We start from the raw sequence: 13,308 nt of genomic DNA on the forward strand, positions 1-13,308 counted from the left end.
AATGGGTCGGTACTCTCTGCTGTCATTCTTTGCACTGGGGCTCTGGCCGCCAGAGGGGAAAATAGTCACACACAGGGAAATGGTATAAGTTAAAATCAAGCAAGTCTGGTGGGGTGGTAATGACTCTCCCGGCATCCAAGTCTTCGCCTTCAGGACATGTGAAGTTAGAAAACAATGTCATTCATTCAGCATTTATAGAGAACACACAAAGTACACGGTACTGGGCTCAGTACTGGAGGGCATGCAAAAGTGTACCAAACACAAACCCTCCCCCTGCCCCTGCCCGAGGATTCTTGCCAGGAAGGGTATTTCAAGTATCAACCAGACCTTATGACCCTTTAAGAAATTCTTGAGGGAATAAAAGTGCATTCAGAGTTTAAAACAAGCATGGAAAAGAATACCGCTAGGACAATAAGTCTTTTAGGAGAAAGGGCATGTAAGTGTGCCTGAAAATTTGATTTCTATGGTATACAATGTAGCTTGGCTGAATGAGAGAGTAAAGGTTTAAAGGGCCAAGAGCGGCGCCAGGCTGGCCGGTTCTTGGAGAAGCCGGACTTCAAAGAAGTCGGATGTCTGCACAGTTAGCTGAATCCGAACAAAGAGGAAGCCGGCACTTTTACCTGGGAAGTGGATAACTTCGAGGAAAAGTGGCCTCCGAGGAGGAAAAAAAGGCAACATTCCGCCCGGAGTGGAAGCCCTCACAACCCTCGACTGTGCCTGCTGACCGCACCCTTGACCGACCTCACCCTCGCTCCCCCGCCCGGCTTCCTCTACCCAGTCTAGGCGGCAGGCCGCGCTCGCCCGGGTTCCACCGCCCACTCCACGCCCGCAGCTCTTGCACGCGCCGGCTCCAGCCGGTAATCGGCCACGTGCGCCGGGTTCCCCGCTCGGCCCCTCAGCGGGCCGAGCGCCTCCAAGGTTGCGGTGGCCACGGTGGGGGCTCGATCCCCGTCCCCGCGAGCCCAGCCGAGAAGTCCGGACAGCGGCGGTGGCGGGAGCGAGCGGCCCGGCCCCTCCCTAGAGGGAGCAGCGCGACAGTGGGCTGCGGGCGCCGCCTCTGCTGCATCGGTGGCTGCGCGTTCCGCTCGGCCCAGCCCAGCTCGGAATTGGAGCCCGCGCGCGCCGCGCTGCCTTCCCCTCCTCCTCTGCCACCGCCCTGTGGGCAGCTCCCCCGGGCCACACGCAAGTTCGATCCTCCTTTCCCTGGTTTACGGATTTCCGAGGGCGAAGAATTTCGCCTCGGTCCCTGCGAGTGCCTCTCGGCCTCTAGCCCTCTCCCCTCGCGATTCCCCCTTCCCGTGGGCGCGCGCGCGCACGCTCACACACACACACACACACACACACACGCACACTCACACTCGCCGGCGCGCGTGCGCACGGCCGCGCGCCCTGAGCCGCGGAGTCTCCACCGCCTCTCAGCAGCTCCCACTGTCTCCGGCGCCGCTACTCACACAGGCTTCCAGCCGCCACTGGGCGTCCTCTGTCTGCGGTAGCGCGGCTGAGGCGGCGGTGGGAAAGGTAGCTGCAGCCCGGCGCGGTCTCAGAGCTCCGTGCCCTGGACCGAGTCCGGGGAGAAGCGGAGAAGGAGGACGCCGAGGCGAGGAGGAGCCGCGCCGCGCCCGGGTCCGCGCGGCTGGCTGCCTCCGCTACGGGTACCGCGGCCCCAGGTAAGCTGCTCCGGGGCCCGCAGCATCCCCGGGGAGTCCGGGCTCGGAGCGGGGGCTGCGCGGTCCCGCCGCCGCCGCCGCCGCGGCACCAGGACAGAGGCTCGGAGGGGAGTGGGCTCGGGGGGAGGGGAATGGAGCTAGAGGTGAGGCCGGTAGGGAGGGGGGCAGGGGAGCGTGGGGCTTCACCGCAGCCCCCCGCGCCCTTCCCTTCCCTACCTCAGCTCCACCCGGGTGACTTTTACGAGCCTGGGGGCGCCTGGCGCCCAGACAGCTATTCTCAGCTCTCCCCCGCGCCGCCAGCCAGTGTTGGCTGCGGGCTCCGCGCCCGCCGCGCGCCTCCCACCTCCCGTGCACCTTGGACAGCGCACCCCGCTGACCGCCGCCCCCTGAACCGCACCCGGGTCCGCGTCCTGCTCGCGCAGCCCTCCCGCTGCTCTCTTCTTTCCCGGTTGTCACCCTCCCGCCCTGCATCCCTTCTCCTCCCAGCCCTGGCGGACTCCTCTGGGTGCGGGCCGGAAACTTTCCTCCCCGCCTTGTCTGAACTAGGTACTATTGTTATTTGTGACTGTCCCCTTACTCGGGGAACTCAGACACAGTGGACCGGTCTTTCTCGGCGGGAGGCCCGGTCCAGCCCGAGGCAAAAGAGGCATTGGGCAGCAGGACTCGGCGGCTGCCAGGGTGCAGAGCCTACGCCTCGGTAGCCGGACGCCTGCCGCCTCCCCTCTTCTCCGGACTCCACACGTGCGCGCCTCCCACGGACGCCGCCCCTCCCCGACCACCCCACGTCCTCCCCCTGCACTGCCACGGCCACCCCATAGGTTGGACACCTGGGGCTTGCGGGTCCTGATTGGCTGAAGGCGTAACCCCGCCTCCTTTCGGGGGGGGGTGGTTTGGAGTGTTGTGGTTGTCATCCCGCGGCGCGCACATGGGGGAAATGGGGTCGACAGGTGGGGAAGCCGGGCCGGTTGGATCCTCGCGTCCCGTTGTGTATAGCTACACTCTCACCCGTCTTCCTCCAAATGCGCTTCTGCTTTTCTCCTTTTCTGTTTTTTTCTCAACATTTTGCTGCTGTGACATTAAAAAAAAAAAACTGGCTTGTAACCTTATTTTTATTAATATTGTATTTGCTCGGTGGTGGAGATTTTTAAAGCAGATCTAGAAGGATGAGGGAAACGTGCTTATGGGGAGGTTAGTGGCAAACTGGGCTGCAGATTTGAGTCTGGTAGTTTGGAGAAAGTAATGGGTGCTTAAGGGTTATGAAGAGGGTGGAGAAAGTGAGAAGGAAATTGTTTCTTGGTGAGGGCCAGACACAGGTGAGCAGCCTTGAGAAGTAAGTGTGTGGGGTGAGACGTGAAGAAGAAACCCGGATGGGCGCTCCCGGGAGCGTTTTGCTGAAGATGGCTCTGTCCGGAAAAGTAATTTTGACTAGTATTCAGTTCATTATTTAACACACTTTGTTTCTGTTTTGCTAACGTTGCCCTTTTGATATATTTTATAGTAATAATGTCAATCCACGTAATGGGTTTTGCTTATTTCAGTTTCTTGCAATATATCGATTTGCAAGTGGTAATGAATTTCAAAAAGTGAATTTCAAAGACTCCTTTAGAGGGACGCACTAAATAGTTAAAGTGCTTTGGAATATTGTGAAGGGAGACGGATGAGCATTGCATAAAATCCAAAGACTGTTCTGGCATTATTTAGGGTCTTTGCAGAAATATATGTGTGTGCGTTAAGTGACACTGATTTCTCTTCATTTCAAAGCATGATTGCCTCTAGCACTTTCCAGCTTTAATTCCTTAAGACCGTTTTGATGTTGTGTCTGTACATCTAAGAATATTGTAATTCTTATCTTTAGAAGCCTTGTCAGTGGAAAACAAACAGCAACTGATGCAAGCTAATGTTGACAACTTTATAGTGAGTACACTGCATTATTTTATTTGTAAGCTAGTGAAATATGCAAGAGTAACATAGCGTGACTGTTATTCCCTAGGGACCAATATCAGAACAAAGTGGGGAATCACATGAGGCTATTCCAGGGAGCACAATTCAATTATTTAAAAAGTGAATATATGTTAAGATTCTTGGGTGTAAAGAAAAGCAGAATATTCCCACTTGAATTATTATCTTTGTACACAGTGGTAGCAAATGATTTGAAGTAAAACAACATATTAAATATGTTTGATGATTCCAAAGTAGATAGTAAAGGTTTTCCATTTATTATTTTTATATAAGTAGAATTACATTTCTGACTGAAGAACTTTGTATTCAAAGGACAGAATTTGATACATCTGGCAAATTGGAAATTATTGCTATTGTTGAGAAAATAATTCTTACTACTATGTTTTCATATCTCCAGGTCATGCTTTGATTTGCCCTCAGGGATTTAGATTCTAGTTTTTGGCCTATCAAATTGAGATGGGTTGGAGGTAGGTAGAACAAAAATGTATGTAGTCACACACACACATGCAAAATATATGTTTGTATATCAGCACACAGCTATATATTTATACACATAATTTGGGGGTACATTCAGTGTGTTTAGTTATATATATGTTATCGTCATCCTTAGAATTTTTTCTCATTTCTCCTTGTCCAAATGGTGGCCCTGTTTTAAACTGTGGAAAGCATTATCACCAGTAAAATTGGCCAATAGATCATGGAAACAGACAATAGTATTTTGTTGCTTGGCAACCACCTACTGTGAATGAAAAACAAAGCAGTGACAGCTGCTTCCACATCCTGACACTCATAACTGGAGCTCAAGCATCGCAACCCTCCAAATGAGACAGATCTACTAACTTTCATTTGAGGAAGGCGAAGCGGTTTCCTTTTGGGGATGTTTTTAAAATGTACATTTAAAATTTTTATTATAATAATTATATAGTTATTGTGGGATGAAATGAAGCATCTAATTTCAATTGCCCTCCTAAGCCTAGTATAAACTGAAAAATGCAAGACTGGGAGGACTGTTTAGACCCTTCTCATTCTTCCCTTCATAGTCACTAAGCACCGTAAGCACATTTTCTGCTGCCGTCAGATGCTCTTAGGATTTTACAAAAACTTGAGTTCTCTGTGATACCTAAATAGGTGACTGGATTTTACTGCCAGGAGGGAGTTAGAGACTGATGCTTTGGCCTAACCCTTTAGTTTTAAGGGAGGCACAGTTAGGTGTGATTTAAGCCTGGTTACAGAGTCATCTCCAGGATGTCTTGCCTTGGGTCACACTTGAAAAATTTTCTCCTGTTTCCTCCCTCAAATTATTCTTACTTTGTTCTTTACACAGAATTTGTAACCAAGATTTTTATCCTAATAAAGATACTTCGGAAATACGGTAATATTTGGGAGTCAAAATTCAGTGTTGACACCAGGCTACATTATGGTTTTAGATGCATTGTGTATTCAGCCCTCAGTCGCGGAAAGTCCTGTGGCTTTCCCCCTCTTTCCTCAAACTGGGGAAGCCCAGGCCCTTGCTTTGGTAATTGTGTACATCTTTGGACAACCTTTAATGATCTATTATTCTCTAAATGAATTTTAAACGGGGATGAGATTGAGGATTGTGTTGGTCAGCTTGTATACCTGCAAGAGTTTAACCATCACAGCTAGTTAATCACGTGTTGTGGTCTGTCTGCAGCGTGATAGACGTACTGTTGATCTAGTGATCGGGGCTCAAAAAAAAAAAAAAAAAGATACAAACGATCTTATTTACAAAACAGAAACAGACTCACAGAGAACGAATTTATGGTTACCAGGGGTGAAGCGTGGCAGGGTGGATAGATTGGGAGTTTGGGATTGACATGTACACACTGCTTTATTTAAAGCAGATAACCAACAAGGACCTACTGTATAGCACAGGGAACGCTGCTCAATATCTTGTAATAACCTAAATAGGAAAAGAATTTGAAAAAGAATAGATACATGTATATGTATAACTGAATCACTTTGCTGTACACCTGAAGCTAATACAACATCGTTAATCACCTATGCTCCAATATAAAATAAAAATTAAAAAAAAATAGAGTACATGGGACAGACTGTGTAGCTGCATAATCTTCGTTTCAGTCTCTTATCAAAGCTGTCTTGCCAAAGGTATTACCTGAAGCCTGCTTGTGGAGGACAACTCATCTATCTGTGAGAGATGGCAATAGTGCAGATTGCTTCTGAACTCTGAAATGATAATGAATGGAGTACTGGATGGCGAACTTGGATCACATGTGCATTATTAAGGCTTTTTTCTGAACTTAGGCAATGTATTGCATGTGTGATACATTTTGAGGTTCCTTATGATACTTTAAAGAATCTGTATTCTGTTATTTATTATTTATGACAAAGGTAGTCATTTAACTTTAATACACCTTAACTGGAAGAAAAACTTGGATTGGACTGGTTGGAGAAACAATGTAGTGACAGTATTAAGTACCATTGCAGAGCCATTTTCACCAGAAAAGCATGCACTGTAGCAGATTTGTAGGGGGGAATAAATTGATTTACAGCATGTTTAACCTAGTTTTAGAAGTCTGCTATTAACTTGTTCTAGCTAGAAGGATTTCCAAGCAGAATAATAATTTTGCAGATTTCAAGTGAACGTCACTGATTTTTAAAATCATTTTTCACAGTCTGGTTGTAGTTTGTTCAGGACAAGTGCTTGCTTTGGATCCTCTAGGATTAATCTGAATTTTAAGGTTATTATTATTTTAAAAAATTCAGAACCATTTCTCTTTGCGTGGCATGATGTTAAATATCCTGTAGTTCATACATTTAATTTATTCTACTGGAATCTTGAAATTTAATTAACTTCCCTCTCCTATCTTCATGTTCAAGAGAATGTGTGTATGCATATGTGTTTGCATTCTTTTCCTTTTCATGGTTTTCATCCTAATGATAGAGCACCAAAGGGCCTGATTTGTATTTTTTTCATACAGTAAAGAGAAGGTTTAAACAAGAGATATTTGCGTTTTCCATTTCCTTATGTCAGCTTCTGCTGTTATAACCTGTAAACTCTCACCCGCACAAATAGGATGATTGCTAAACAAGCAAACAAATAAATATTTATCCAAGCAGCATCCCATTTGCTGCCCTCCAGGCTGGCCAAGAAAGCATATTTTCTCATTCTTAGACACACATATACTTACTTCCACACCCACCCACATACACATTGAGTTTAAGGTCCTGTAGATTCTTTTTTTTTTTTTAAAGAGTGGATGGAAATAGTATTTGATTGGGAGACCTGTGTATGATAGATTTTAAGTAAAGCTGATGTATTCAGATTCTCAGAAATGTAGCAGCAGAGGAAGAATTAAATTGAATTATTCCCTTTGGAAAAAATTTCAAGTTTATGCTGAGAACATAACCCATGACCCTGACAACAGTACCCGCAACAGAGCCTGCCACGTGGTAGACACTTAGTGTGTATTTTGTGGAGTATGCACCTGCTGCCTCCTTTATGTGATGCTGCAAATATTTCAGTCTGTATCTGCATGAATAGCAAAAGTTGGGGAAATGGAGGAGAAATGACTGTACTTTTCTAATTGTTTCTGGCCCTGTATAAAAACATGTCAAAAAAACTAACTTAGCCAGTGATATTTTGGAATATACCTCTTGTCGGTGTAGAAAGGTATACCAAGGGTATTGATTTTTCACAAATACAGCCATCCTAAGTACAGAAGAGCTCTTTAATAGCCCACAGCAGCATAACAAAGGTAACGGCAGCTGGGCCGAAGGAATACTTTATTTAGCTGGAGCTGGAGGGTGATATCTGTTCGCCCCAGTGTAATTATCCAGACTGGAGTGTGGCCAGGGCACTGTGGTTAACAACGCAGACAGGGGGAGAAAAGCCGCCGATGAGGCCTTTAGTGACTCCGACTGTCCAAACCTCTGATTTGGTTTGTAAGAGAGTACCTTGAGTAGCTTGGAAACCACAGAAGCTGTTGTGCATTTAAGGGATAGAGCCCAGAGTTACCATCGAGGTCTCAGGTGCCAAATTTCTGGTGACTGGAAGAAGTCTTAATCCTGAGAGATCAGTGGCATTGAAATAAGACTTTCTTCTTCATCCTGCTCCATCTTTGTGAAGTATGTGAAGGGCGACCGTGTCTCTGGGGACAGCCCTGGCAGAATCACCAGGCAGGGTGAAGCCTGACAGGCTTCCAATTCCCCGTAAAGCATCCTTCACCTTTCCACCACTACCTCCATTGTTTGTCTCGCTTGTAGGGTTTAATTCACAGTTTTGTAGCAGCAAGTGTCTGTTAAGGTGTATGCCGATCAAAGGTTATAGAGCTTTTCTGGAGGGATTCCTGAGTGTCTTCCATATATTAGGTGCTCAATAGATATTTGTTTCATTTTACTACTACTTTGAGAGATAGGGAAGATAGTTATGTCCACAGAACCTATGTAAGTAATACCATACTATCTCCTTTTAGGATGATTTCTTTAACAAACATTTATTGAGCGTTTACTATATGACTGGCGTAGTATCTGGCCTTGGGGATCATAGAGATTGTTAAGGCACAGTTCCTGCTTGTAGCAGAGAATATGCTGCCTGCAGGGAAGACTTGCAGGAAGTGCACAAATTCAGTGTGGTTTACAAGTGACTGTGCTGGGGGAGGGGGGGGAGGGGGAGGAGGTTTGGAGAGCAGGGCAGGGGGCAGACCATGGAAGAACTAGTAAGACCCATCAAAGATTTTGAACTTTATGATATGGGTCAGTGTTTCACAATCTTCCCGTTCTTGCCACAGTACTGATTCCTGGGTCCCAACCCCAGCCCCCCGAATCAGACTCTTCAGGGACACGCCAAGCCAAGTCGACACGTACATATGCCCGGATGCTCACTGCTCCCATGCACATCTGCAGAATTCTTCTGCAAGCACCTACTGTTCTCCACCTGAGGGCTTTCTCTCTCACATGTGGGGCAGCTGTAGGGCAGCGAGATGGCCCCAGGAGTGGACCGCATCCAGTGATTGAAGAGAGCTGGGTGGCAGTACCCTAGCATCTTGGCCCATCAGGTGCAGAGACTGATGTGTGTCCTACGCTGTGTCCCAGGATCCCCTAGTGAGACTGATGATGTTGCCCATGGTGGCTGTCTGCTAGATAATCTGGGCTTTGTTGGCTGCCTTCCTTTCCCACTAGTCCTTCCTAGGATCCCCTCCCAGATGAATAGCTTGCATTTAAATTCTTTCATGGACTTCCCTGGTGGTCCAGTAGTTAAAAGACTCCACGCTTCCACTGCAGGGGGCACAGGTTCCATCCCTGGTCAGGGAAGTTCCACATGCCACGCAGTACGGCCAAAAGAAAAAAAAAAAAAAAAAGGAAAAAAGTAAATACATTCTGTCTCAAGGTCTGTTTCTGGAGAAACCCAACGCAAGATACTGAAGAATCTGCTTCATTTATTTTTAAAATAATGCCCCCACTGGTTTTCTTCATTAGGCAAATTTGGGCACTCCGGCCTCAGGTGATAGAGAGCTACTGAAGAATTAAGGCGAGGGCATCTGTACTCTTGATTTGCAGCTGAGAACGACCTTGCCGGCAGGTGTGTGGGGAATGGATTGATAGAGGAAGAGTTGGGGGCGTGGAGACCAGCTGGGAGGTGGCGGTGCCTAGACAAACAGAGGAGGTAGTGGCTGGGAGGCTGGAGATGGGGAAAGGAGGCAAGAATGATTTGGGTGGAAAGCTGGCTGGAAAAGTCAGCAGGACCAAGAGGCCTGAGACGCGTGCTCACTTAGCTCATCCCCAGACGGAGACGTCAGTCCTCCACCCGCGGCTCGGCCTGCTGTCCCTCCAGCTCGATACCCGCTAAAGGGCCGAGACGCCTCTGCCTTGCCTGTCATCGTGGTCAGGCTCTCTGGAGTTAAGTAGTACAGTTCTGGGCATAAATAAAAGAAGACAAAGATAAATTGAAGCATATAAATAATTTACCACCAGATCATTAAAGGAAGAAAGTTATATTTTACGCGTGGGATACGTGGAGTGGTAGAGGAGAGTTGGAGAGATGTCTGTGGCGTGTGTCCATCTTGTGATGAATAGTGATTTTTTTCCCCATCATACTCTTGGCCAAGAAGGGATTTTCATCCAGCATCAGTTTCTGGAAGACCTAGCAGGCACTTCTATCTATTGTTTTCCCCACTTCTCCCGTAGCCTATATTTTAGCTAAGTGAACGAGTGGCAGCTGGGAGTGGGCTGGCCCTTTCGTCTTGGTCTGTCAAAGTGCCAGGCTTTTTTCTGCAGTTTCTCCTGCCGGTTCTTAGGCCACCAGCTCCCAAAGGAGATCAAAGGGTGTGGAGGGTGGGAGAAGGGAAGCATTCATCCAGAAAGAGCGGTTTTGAAATGAATTCTTAATCATGAAATGAGCAGGTTAAGGCTTGTTAGCTGATCTGAAATAAGATCAGGCAGTCTCCTAATTGTCCCGTGCATGAAGACTAAGGTCCTGGCTCCGTCTGCAGTCAGAAAGGCAAAGGCTGAATAATCGAATAAGAGCAACCTAGCACCATCATATTTCTGCAAAAGTAGCATTGAGCCAATGACAAAGAGAAGACGGAATTCTGAGAAGTTGTAGAGGGGGCAACACAGAGTTTACTGGGCCTTGCTTCACCGGGAGATCAGAGTCCTGACGGTAGAAACACCGCGCTTGTGAGTGTACAGACCGGAGACACTATGGGTGAAACACAGTGGCGAGGAAGAGGCCTTATTAATTTAGAAGAGTAGGCACATTTTTTTTTTTTTTTTTGCAGTACGCGGGCCTCTCACTGTTGTGGCCTCTCCCGCTGCAGAGCGCAGGCTCTGGACGCGCAGGCCCAGCCGCCCCGCGGCATGTGGGATCCTCCCGGACCGGAGCACGAACCCGCATCCCCTGCATCGGCAGGCGGACTCTCAACCACTGCGCCACCAGGGAAGCCCGTCATATTTATCTTTTTTAATTAAATTTTTTATTTGGAGATCATTACAGATTCATGTGCAGTTGTCAGAAATAACATGGTCAGAGCCTGTGTACCCTTTACCCATTTCCCCCCTGTGGTAATGTCTTGCAAACCTATAGGGCAGCGTCACAAGCAGGACATGGATCGCTGCGGTCCACCAGTCTTGGTCAGGTTTCCCCAGTTTCACCTGTACTCATTTGTGGGCGTGTGGGCCCAGGCGTGCATGCGTATATTTTCTCCTATTAAGTACTTATATTTTTAAATTTTTTCAAAGAACCTTTTTTCCCCTAGGATTTTGGGAAAAAACTGCACTTTTTAAGACTAGTCCTGGATTAATTGTAACTGAAGAAAGGGTATTACTGTAGAATAAATCCCCCAACCCGTGCAGCTCGGGGACTGTGCAGAATAGATCAGGGTCACCTGCACGCAGCAGGAAGGTCAATAGGCCAGTCCGGCAGGTATGGTTTCCACTTAATTTATTCCTGTGTGACCATTATATGGCAGTAAACAAACCTTTTAAAAGTGTATCTGTTGGGAAAGAGGCTTGCTTATTACAGCTCGCTGTGACTCCTGGTCCTCGCCCCAGGCTTCCTGGCCTTCCCCGCCTTCCCCTCCGTGTGCCGGAGGCTCACCCCTGCAGGCTGTTCACCCAGGTTTCCGAGTCAGCTGGTTTGCTGTGTTCAGCCTGTGGAAGGCACGTGGGAGACAGCAGGGAGAAGGGCAAAGCCAGGGAGGGTATTTTTTTCTTTCCTCCAGCTTCGTGCGGCTCCCAGCCAGAGGGAATCCCTCCCCGGTAGCACCACTCATGCTTGACAGACCTTCTCTGGTTCTAGCTGCTCACAAGTGACCTTGGCCCGTGGACTCCAGCAGCACCCCCTTCTTCCGTGGTCTGTTGTCAGCCTAGGCAAGGCGGCAGCTTCCTGCTCTGGCTGATCTCTGGATTATCTCACTGTCTTGTGTAGGCCCTCTGCTCCCCCATCACCTGAGTAACCAATTCTCTCTCGTAAATTTCCTCTGTGAAAAATACTTGAAGAGATTCCTATTTTCCTAGTTAGACAGTCCGCAGGTCCTGAAAGCGTGGGCATGGTGTAACTCTGATGACGTTTTCCTCTTTCTGACATTCTGGCTTCTTCCGCTGCAAAAGTCTGGCCGTCTCCAATCCTGGCAGAAAGTACCTGCATTTAGAATGTCACCCCTCCCACCAGGAGCCTCCATCTTTTTACTGACTATTCATCCCCTCCTAGTCTCTGGTTTTCCAAGCACTAATTTCCCTTTGTCAAATTTATTCGGCATTTTGGCAGCCTCTCCTAGTGTCCTTGTTAGTTTGTCCTTGAGCTCCTCTTTTACTAACCATCTCTACCTAATTTTCTGCCAGTGGTTCTTACTGACCTCATCTCCGTGTGTAATATCCTTATGCCCGTATTAACATGTTGGTCTCATGACTCACTCCTGAATGTCCTCTAGTTTACAGGTTATACCTCTGCTACCTAAGGATTTGGTTTTGCTGGCACTTCTCTTTCCTGCACAAGTGTGCTTTCTAAATGTGTTATCAGGCTTCTCCACCTCATCTCCTATAGAAATGTACGTGGTTCTCTAACAAAATCATTGGTAAGAACGTTAATAAGGATGTTTTGGGAAGAGGGGAATAGGACTCAAGTAGCATCTTCGAGGCTAAAGCAAGTTTAGAAGCCACGTCAGAGGAAGCCAAGCTGGTGGCCAGCTGGCGTGGTGGCCTCGCACACTACCTTAAGGGTTGCTCCCATATTGGTCCCATAGTTGGCCGCATTGGGCAGCTTTGTCCCTTCTCCGGGAAGTCCCCAGCCAAGCACAGAGAGTTGGGAGTTGGAGCAAGGAGAAAGCTTTCGAGCTCTCTCCGACTAAGACACCAAGAGGTTGCACAGACAACCCAGTTGTAGGTGCCCCATCCTCAGATGTCAGGAGCAGTACCTTTAGGCATTGCAGCACACATGGGGTTACTCTAAATTCACCACCAGGTCTAAGGACTGGGGCTTGGGAAAGTCCAAAGCTTCGGCTAAAGAAGAGTTTAAGTATTGAAAAATAGCCTATGGCATGGGTAGTAAATGTGCTCAGGTCTTGACGTTCTCCTGCCCTTGCAGGGGGAACAGGGCTGGAGAATGTTCTGTGGGCTGGTGCACAGAATTTTGCACAGATGGATCTCCTTGGAGCTGGGCCACTCTCTGGCCTCTGCTCTGCACGGTGATCCCAAGTGTTGAGAGCCGGGCGGGAGGACTGTGGATTAGGTGGCTCTGGGTGAGCTGACAGTGGAAAAGAAATAAGCTTATTTTAAATGGGCATAAGCTTTGAAGGCAAGCTATTGAGACACACTTCAGCCTCTTGGACAAGTTAGGGTTCTAGTTAATACAAGTGCAAGATTGGAAAGAATAAATCACTTGCACACCTATAATCACTGAAGAACAGTTTGTTTAGTAACAAAATACCAATTATGCCTGCTCTTATGTGAGTTTCTCCTCTATTTCCCTTTTTAAAAAATCCCTCAGAACAGACTGAGTTGAAGGTCCTTTCTTCCTGGGTTGGACTCTACGCACTTTCCTTCAAGAAGGTGGTGCCCACGTGAGGGCAGCCCGCGGTTTCTCCTGACATCCGTCTGAACAGTGGCACAAGGAGAAAGTTTTTAAATGGCATTTTCTTGAGCATCGGGGACTTGATTCTGTCCAGAAACACAAAGCAGGTGCTGTAGCAGGCAGAGAGGTTGCTTT

General features: G+C 47.8%; 1 protein-coding gene and 1 long non-coding RNA gene across 19 annotated transcripts in view; one reads left to right on the top strand and one right to left on the bottom strand.

Moving 5' to 3' along the window:
* The window catches only part of LOC114487519 (uncharacterized), a 33,790-nt gene extending 32,253 nt beyond the window's left edge, over positions 1 to 1,537 (bottom strand). Inside the window, exon 1 of one of the 2 annotated variants that reach the window (XR_008619062.1) lies at positions 1,452 to 1,537. This is a non-coding gene — a long non-coding RNA (uncharacterized lncRNA). The remainder of the gene's footprint in view (positions 1 to 1,451) is intronic. The other variant, XR_008619063.1, reaches the window with a different exon arrangement.
* ENOX1 (ecto-NOX disulfide-thiol exchanger 1) overlaps positions 747 to 13,308 on the top strand; it is a 657,005-nt gene continuing 644,443 nt past the window's right edge. For 6 of the 17 annotated variants that reach the window (XM_028497876.2, XM_028497880.2, XM_028497881.2 and 3 more), the window contains exon 1: positions 1,004 to 1,667. The gene's annotated coding sequence lies outside the window, so the exon portion shown is untranslated. Of the gene's footprint in view, positions 1,668 to 3,522; positions 3,582 to 13,308 lie in introns of all 17 variants that reach the window. The other 11 variants (XM_055089622.1, XM_055089623.1, XM_028497875.2 and 8 more) reach the window with 5 other exon arrangements.

Source organism: Physeter macrocephalus, chromosome 13 (assembly GCF_002837175.3).
Source record: "Physeter macrocephalus isolate SW-GA chromosome 13, ASM283717v5, whole genome shotgun sequence".
Lineage (NCBI taxonomy): Eukaryota > Metazoa > Chordata > Mammalia > Artiodactyla > Physeteridae > Physeter > Physeter macrocephalus.